Raw genomic sequence first — 9,482 nt, forward strand, 5'->3', positions numbered from 1 at the left:
AGGGAAATTCCTCAATCCACTAGACAGACAGATCGCAATGAATTCACCACACACTCAGAAATTAAAGTACAGAAATGTACCTATAGGGGTACAATGGCTTGTCACTGGGGTGGTACCCTCTAAGGTACCGTTCTGTACCCTAAACTGTGGGTACTGATTTGTACCCTTGTAATTTGTACCTTTTACACGTCAAACCTGTACTTTAAAGGGCAAAATTGTACCCTTAGTATAAAGTACAAAAAAGAACCCTTAAAAGGAGTACAAAAATGTCTTTCTAAAGGTTCAGTATCTACACACAGATTTCCTATATTTTTCCTCTCAAGATTTGGAAAATTGAAGATACAAAGTCAAAAATACTTGTCACATTTATTACCTTCTTAAATACATTGCTTAACTGTTACATACAAACTGTTATCAACAGAGTATGTGTCATAAGCTGCAACATCAATTTCCTGTCCAGGTTTTAGCAACGTCCATTCACTATCAACTCTAACACTGTATGAATGAAAATGGTTGTCATATAACAGAGGAATGAGAATTTTTCCACAAAAGACCCACATTGTGTCAACACAACACCTGTTCTGTGTTTCCTATACACATGTCGTCTGAAAGATTCATATTTTTTGAAGGAAGAACAGCAGTCACTGAGTCCACAGGTTATATCAAAATTGGCATCATGGGAATGAATAAGTCCTATGTGCTGCATAAGCTTTGTCAAACTAAAGGTTCTTCTGCCACATTTGGAGCACTGATATGGCTGAGGCATGGTGGTCAATACAGAAGATTTATTTGTCTGGTGACTGTGATTGGCAGAGGCCGATCCTCACCCTCATCTATTTTCACAATGTACTTTTGGAGAAAAATCAGGGTGTTCTTCAGATGTTTTGGATAAGCAAGGTTGAAGACAAAATACAAGCAGAAAGAAGAGATGATTCCTTCAAAAATACACGAGCTTCTGCACACTTCACTGCCATCCAACTTCACAATGTTTGGAGCGCTTCTGGAGAACACTGGTTTCCAGTCTTCATGAAGTAGCTGAACAGTTGGATAGGGGGTTTTAGGATGAACCTTTGAAGTCAAAAGAGAAGGTAGAGGAAAGCAATATATTAGTCTCTTAACAAAAGATACATTTGTTTTCCTTTTATATAGACTAAATATTTTAATACACACACCTCTCCAAGTATGACAAAGAGATCCAGTTTCTCCTTGAAGACGTATGGCAGGAATAAAAGTGCAGCCCTTGTGTCAAGATCTGCCAAAAAAACAACAAAACACAAGATCACCCATGCATTTTATCTGGCATTTCCAGTTACCTATAAAAATTATATAAAATGGAAGCCTTGAAGTTAAAAAAAAAAAAAAAAAAAAAAAAGCAAATACCCGGTAGGTCATCAGTGAGAGCCTCCTCTCTTGCATCAAGGTAGAGCTGGTAGAGTGGGGTTTTCCCTTGTGTAAGGTCAATCACCTTTGCTGCAACACATGAGAGCCCTTCACGAAATCGCTGGCTTACATTACCCGTTGTTGGTTGGATCCACCCGAGTTCGTTGCACAGCTACAAGTAAAAAATTCATTTTCAGTACAAAATAACAGTGTATGAAAATGAAATAATCTAAAGTTGATATTATTTTTGCATAATTATTTTTTTTTATAGAATTTAACAACAATACTGTAAGAAGTTACATGAACATACAAAAAAAGGAAAGAGGGACAGATGAAGAAAACAAGGTCAAGGGCAAATAAAATTTACTACTATAAACATGTTAAATGTGACAGCTATTTCCAAGTTCAATTCAGCTTTCTGACTTACACCAGTAGGCATCCCTAAGAAGGGGTACTTCTTCAACACATCCTCCACAGGCATACCATTTGCAATTTCTTTCTGCCGCCAAGCAAACGTTTACTGCACACGGTTATGAACCACCATGGTATCTGGTTGCATCTTCTGATATTGGCACTGTAAGACCTTTAAGTGGGCGTCTATGGATAATAAATCCTCTCCTTGGACGCATGGTCCCTTGAAAGAAAGCAAGAGTGAGAAGAGAAAGTCAAAACAGATTAGAAACCCAACATAAGACTAAATATACAATTAGAGCTGACACGATCTGTGCATCACAAAGAACTCGTATCGGTTAACTTTAACCGATACCATGAACCAATATTTAAAATATGGAAACTCTGAAATAATTTCACATAAAATCTTAATTGTTAACTTGAAATTTTAGTTTTGGAGTCATATTTAAAATGTTTTTTTTTTAAAATCTAGTTCACCCTCTTTTAGCACCTTCTAATTAATAATATTTTGTGAGGTAGAAGTATTAGCACTGGTACTTTGTATTAGCAAGTGCTCTAATCCAAGTATTGGTATTGTTTCGGTTTGAAAAAAAAGGGGTACAGTTGCATCCCTAATCCTTAGTTTTAGATGTAATAACAGAGGCAAGAACATTTTATAGCTCAAGATGTCCCTCACACCAACCTGACAAACATTTCTCTGACTTGTTCATTGACATTTATTAGGCTGCCCTCTCCTCGTAGAACCAAACTTCTCCTTACAACGCCTCACTGCCTCACTGTCGACTAGTGGTGCCCGCTCTGATTTGAATTTACGTCTCAAAGACATATGCCATGTGTGTTTGTTGAACAGAAACATAAGTTACTGTAAAAACAATCTACACAAAATACACCCAACAAAGAATCAGTAAACATACTTCATACAAACCTACTGAGAGGCTACAGATTGTCTTACTAACAAAACAAGATTGAAAAAAGCTTCACTTTTACTTTGTAATCTTGAAGGAACCTTATGCAAATTTTAAATTTAACTTACATAACCATTTCCCTCACGATCCTTGAGGAAAGGATACTTCATTACCAGCGTCTTCACAGCTTGCACATATTCAGAATTTGTGGGATACCTGTAATATCAGAAGAAACATAAGTGTTAGAGCAACTGCTGACAAACAAACTTTATCAAGTGTCAGTTATTGTTTCTTAGTAATGTAGCGTTTATTTTCAATATGACAGATTCAGCTTTTTCTAAAGCAACAAGCTAACATTACCCTGATTAACTTACATAGTATACTGTGCCACAGCTTCATATAGAACTCTGATTATTGTGTGTCTGTCCCTTGGATTTTTATGGCACGGTTCTTTGTTGTCCAGTTTTAGTTGGAGATTTTTGGGAAATCTTGGAATTTCAAAAGAGGCTGGTAGTGTCAAAGTATTTTCATTGCTGTGAAAACAGTTAAGCGTTTGTTTTTATTGCATGAATTGAAGTATAAAACACTACAGTAACAATACATATGGTAGAAACAATGATCATATTAACTAAATCCTAAAAGTGCATAACGGCCAACATGTATGTTTCAGACATACTAACTTCATTATAAATAAGAAAATACCTTATTGAAGTTGACGAAGTAGATGGTTGCCAGTCTTCTGGAGAGACAGTCTGTAGAGTCAGCGTCACTGAAGATTCCTTCATCCTTAACACAAATTGGTTGAATTTAACCTGCATTTTGAAGGATCCTTGGAAAAGGTATGCAACCATAGTCTCAGTAAGACCGCAGTCAACTGTGTCACCATCAACCTCATTGTCTGCAAGATAAATGGTAGTACAAACTTTAAATTCAATGCAAGGATATTTATCACCACATTTTTACATGGGTAAAAACCATATATCACACACATTAAAACCTTTTGTACAACTTCTTTCAGTTCAAAGAAATATTCATTTAAAAAAAATCAGTAAATTAAATAAAATAAAGCAAATCTTTAGAGTGAATCCTCTTGATATGCAAAGTTTTCATTTTTAAATTTAGATGTTTGTTTGGGACTACTGGACACAGGAGAGCAGAGTCTGAGCATGCTTTTGTGCCCTTTCAAGTTTGGAAGAAAAAAAAAAAAGACTAGAATGCTGTAATTTGTTAATATTCACTACTAAGGTGACTCCTTTCTCCAGATTTCCGACAGTTTCTGCCGTCTGTTCTTTCAGACCGATTACTTATAGCGATAACACCCGCAGGACCGTATTACAAGCTCAGATTACATGCTGAAAAAGTTCCCACATTGCTTAAAACGCGACTATCAAACCCCAGCTGCGACACCCTTGTTATATTTTAAACAAGTGCGGCGTCAAGATATTTCCTTTAAACGTTATATTCAGCCGCCCATGTGTGTTGATGGCCTTGGAGTGGATGTAAAAACGTGATTTTATTAAACCATTAATACACTAACGTAAACTGCATTCAGCTACCAGGGAATCAAATTTCGCGCCGTTCCGCTGCGCAGGGGTTACCGAACCCATAGACTGTGGCCGAACCACATATATAAGTTCAAACTTATACAAATACTATGTGTACACATTTTTCATTTTTCAGAACTGTGACCTCAACTTTACACATGAAACGTTTGTAAAAACGTTTGTAAAAAGACATAATTTGAGCTAAGAGAGTGCCGAAACTAGCTAAATTGCTAATATACGTTAAGCTAGGCTAAACCAATAATTAGTAATTACGCTACATTTTTCTTTAAATAAAACTTACCTCTGAAATGCTGAGCTTCAGCTTCGGTGACATCTAAGCCCCACTCTTGTATTTTTGTTAAGAGTTCCTCGGTTGAAAGTGAACAGAGCACACCAGGACTTGCAAGTTCGTAATCCATCTCCCTCCGTTGATAAAACAAAATGGCACCTGCTACATTTACAGAAAATTCTAGAATCCACCAGCTATTCGTTGAGTTTCTTCTTCTACTTTTTGTTTGATGTTGTGAGGATGGGCTCAACTCGCACTCCGAGTTCAATAAGGGTGCTTTTTTGCAATTCATCCAAATAGTTATACTTTAAAAAAAACACTCTCATAAAAAAACTTTTAAATGCATTTTTACTTTTTTTTCTTTCAAATAAATTCATTGTTCTTAAAGCAGCTTAAAAATAAGGGGGGGGGGGGGGGGGTTCAGGGAATACAAAAACAACAACAGCAATGAAAATAATAAAAAATAAAAACATTAAAATATATGCTTATATCAATACAGTTGCAAATAAATTACTGTCAAAAAGGATAAAAAACAAAAAACCTCTAATCAAAAAGAGCTTAATCAACCTGTACTTTATCTTTTGAAAGAATGGGTACAAATAAGTACTTTTCACAATTAAGGAACATGTATGTACCTTTCAGACGCTAAAAAAGGTACAGATAGTTACCCCGAGGTCCAATATTTGTCCTTAGACTGTATTAATGTCATTTTTGTACCTTGGGGCACAGTAATGTACCCCTTCCGTACCCCTATTTCTGACTGTGCACTCAGGTATGTTGCAGGTCTTTTGTGGTTCTATGTTTATGTGTTTCATTGTGTGTAAAAGGGCTATGGAAATAACAATTTATCTTATTTCTTAGGTGTTTTCAACCTCTGCTGCCACGCTGACGGCGTATGCGGCCAAACGGAAGAAGACAGTCTATATTCTTAGCAGCATGCACAGCGTGGTTCAGACTGATAACACTACCAAAAGGAAGCCAAACACTGTCACCCTTTACAACAAAACAAAGTGTGGCGTGGATGTGATGGACCAGATGGTTCGGGAGTACACTGTCCGCAGAGGAACACGGCGCTGGCCAGTTGCCGTGTTTTATAACATGATTGACATGGCAGCACTGAATGCACATGTGCTGTATCAAGCATGCACCGGGACGAAGGAAAGACAGGTGGACTTCCTGGTGGAGCTTGCAAGGGAGTTAGCTCACTCTCATGTAGCTGCGAAGAAGGCAAGAAAAGAACAGTTGCCTTTGACACAACCCTCCACACCGAGCCCTGGAAAAAGAGCCATGTGTCAGGTCAAACACAAATGCAAGAACAATCATGCCACTGTGCGATGTGTTCACTGCTACAGATACACATGTGGTAAATGCAGACTACAGATACCATGGCAGTGCCAGGATTGTGAGTGATTGCTGAAAATGTTGAAATGTACTCACTCACTTTTTATTATTATTATTTGTAAATATGTGTACAAATGGTTGGTTTTTTGTACTGTTTTTATCAATAAATCTCAGCAACAAAGGACCTACACCCATGTGTGTTGATTTCTCCCTAAGATGGCAAACTGAAACACTCCAAGTTGGTGACTTTTGGAGATTTCCCTGGATGATTGAGAATGCATCAAGATGAAACACAAAAGAAAGTTCACAGCTTTTAGCAGCTCCAGCACCCCCTCATCCACACACCCCCACTCCCCTCCCTCCAGAATTCCCAGGTAACAACCTAATATACATATGAATGACTAGCCAATTTAGCTTCCACTTGGCTGAAGCTAAAGCTTAGCTAAAAGCCATTTGGCTGCTCTCCGGGTTTTAAAGGTAGAAAGGTAGAAGCCTGGGACTCCTAGTGTTAAAAAGGTTTGGGGTAATGTGGCCAGCAAGCCTTACAGCTTTCCTGGAAATCACAGCTTTCTTACTTTCACTTTTACTATGTTGTGGGAGGGGTTTCTAGTGGTCTCACCCTATAACTGGGGAGCACTGCGAACATTTCTGATAAGACTGCGACATCTATGCAGAGCAGGCTGAGCTGAGGAAGCACACAGTAAAAGGTAGGTTTACATATCATGATATATTGTTTTGAATTCAGTCTTAAATATTGGCAAATTTTGTTCTCTGGTGACTCTGAACCCAAAAAGGGTGCTTTTATAAAAGGGATCAGAAGAGAGGAGGTAAATGACACAAATGTTCAGAAGCTTGTCCTGGCATCCAACTCATGTTGGATATAAAAGTTTACAGCGGAAACAATAACCTCTAAACAATCTCAGTGCTTCATGTTGTGACATTTCTTCTGTAGGTTAAATAAAACGAGTTCAACACACACACACACACACACACACACACACTTAATATAATATATTTATGTGTGTTTATTTATTTGTGTAATTTACAAATTCTTACAATTGTCCATTTTCTTTAATGCTATTGGTTTTTACAGAGATAACGCTTGTAATTTATATGTCAGTAATAGAAAAAAAGGATAAGGGACTATCAACAAAGCGCAACACCGAAAGAAAAACTCATCAATTATATGATAAGAGGACAACAAACTGCAAGCTGGTTTTCAGCTTGCATTAAAAATAATTCATTAAAAGTAATTGTTCTCCTCTAACCTGGAGCATTAATGTCTCAGGTCTCTAAATGTAGCTGGCTGTGAGACAAGTGTGCAAGCACTGTTTGCAAAGTGCAACACTAAGAGTAACATTGTCATTGTCCAACTTGTACAAAGGAGCAAAGTGACATTTGGAACTAAGTTGTGTGCACATCAATGTTTCTGCAAAATTTAGGCGCCCTCGGGTGTTGAAGAACGGAATCACATGTTAATCTATTCTGTCAATCTATGTCTGAGGACAATGAAAGTATTGAAATTTTTCCATGCAGATTTATACTACATGTATACTTAAAAATAGTACTTATTATTTCAAATACTAATGTTACATTTTGCTCCATTTTCCTTTGACTGTAAAGATGAACAGACAATAAGATGGAACATAACAATGATAACACAGCAACTGGAGCGGGAGGAGGAAGTGAAACCAATTCTGTGACAAAGAACAAAAGTAATCAGAATTTTTTTTTTTTTTTTTTTTTTTTTTTTTTTTTAAAGAACATTTGTTAAAAATGTTGATGATACTACTGATTTGATAGTTTAAACTTCAGTTGTTTTTGTAATTTGTTTGTTTGTTTAAAAAAAAAAAAAAAAAAAAAAAAAAGCTTCAACGATGCGGTTTTTTATAATCTGTAGTGTAATCTACTGATGTTCTTGTGTTTGTTTCAGAGCTGTCTAAACTCACACTTTTGTTAATTGGTGACTCAAACTCTATTGAGATTGGACCAAAAAACATCTTACTTGACCATGAAGAGAGAAGAAACGTGGAACAGTTTTCATCCAAATTATATGATTTGGGTGGTCGACACATCTCTGTCATTAACATGCTTGGTTTAGAAAACATTGAAGAAATCCCGGTAAACCAGGGAATTGATGCCTTTCTATTAGTGTTACCATATGGTCTGCATAACAGCCATTACAGCTCGAGAGTTCAGCAGCTAGAAAGAGCTTTTGGGAAAAGATCGCTTCTTAATGTAATGACAGTTGTGACTCATGGGCCAGGGGAAAAATGTGAAAGTGCACTGGCAGACCTGAAAGCTCACAGCAGTTTTAATGAAAAAAGATTTCACACGTGCACAAGATGCATGACAGATGCCAACGACATAATAGATCTGTTAGAAAAAATAGATGTCATGGTCTCTGAGAACAACTGCTGCAGTGAACATGATGAGCAGAGAGAACACCCGGACTGCAAATGTGACAAGGAAAAAGGGATCAGACATGGTGAGATTTTAGTGTATAACTGGATTATTATATTAAAGTGATGATTTTAACATTTTTGAAAAAAAGTTTGGTAATTATATTTGTAGCATTTGGGTTTTTGAGGGAATGCTGTATTTTTTTTTAAACTTTTATGAACACTTGATCCTGAATTTGTCCTCTTGTGGAGTTATGTAATAATGACATAAGAGCTTATCACATTTTACAACTTTAATCTCAGTTTCACAAGGTGGCAAAACACATCTTAGAACCCAGAAACATTATTCCTCCCACTTTCCTTCTTGCTGGGTGTGAGTGGAATCCCCTCGTGGTCTGACACATTCTCACAATGCTTACTAAATGAAAGAGGGGTTTGTTTTTGTTTTGTTTTAAAAAAAAAAAAAAAAAAAAAAAAAAACTATAGTTTTTGCATTTTGGGTTTTTTTTGGTTGTTTAATTTTATTCCTTCAAAGGGGAATAAAATTAAAAAGCGCCTTCACTGCTGATCACAAACCACATACAAAATAAGGACAAGACAGAAACTAATCACAGAATAAGGAGTTAGGGGAATTAGAAATGAGCCTAAAGCACATAAGACAAAAGACTGTCAACTTAAGACATGCAATAACTATCACTGAGACCAGGCTTAAGACAGAAGCTAAACCATCACAGACAGCACACTAGAAGAACAGAATGAGAATGCAAGAGGTGATTAACAAGCCTATTGTCAATTAGGTGACGAACTTAAGGTGCAGAAACCAGGAAATTAATAAATACATAAGGACTATAAACATCACACCATAATAACTAAGAAATAACACAAAGCTAAATAATAACTAGAAAAATTTGCATTTCCTGCGAAAATGCAGTGTGGATGCTTAAAGCTGAAGCTGTATGCAAAAAGTAGCTGAAAAAGCTGAAAAGTTGCAGAAATTGTAAAAACTTTGCAGAAGCAAAAGAAGTTTGCTAAAATGGAATAACTTAGCAGAACTGCAATATCTTAGAGGAAACATAATACTTGGCAGAAATACAATAGCATAGCAGAATTTAGCAGAAATATTGTAACTTACCAGAAACATGATAACTTCTCAAAAATACAAGAATTTAGGAGAAATAGTATAAGATAACAGAAAGAATATATTTAGCCA

The 9,482-nt window shown here is 36.5% G+C and overlaps 1 pseudogene; it reads right to left on the bottom strand.

The window, feature by feature from the left end:
* Positions 1-586: 586 nt before the first annotated feature.
* Positions 587-4,836, bottom strand: LOC113017614 (sterile alpha motif domain-containing protein 3-like; annotated as a pseudogene).
* Positions 4,837-9,482: the final 4,646 nt, after the last annotated feature.

This window comes from Astatotilapia calliptera, unplaced genomic scaffold (assembly GCF_900246225.1).
Source record: "Astatotilapia calliptera unplaced genomic scaffold, fAstCal1.2 U_scaffold_16, whole genome shotgun sequence".
NCBI classification, from domain to species: Eukaryota; Metazoa; Chordata; class Actinopteri; order Cichliformes; family Cichlidae; genus Astatotilapia; species Astatotilapia calliptera.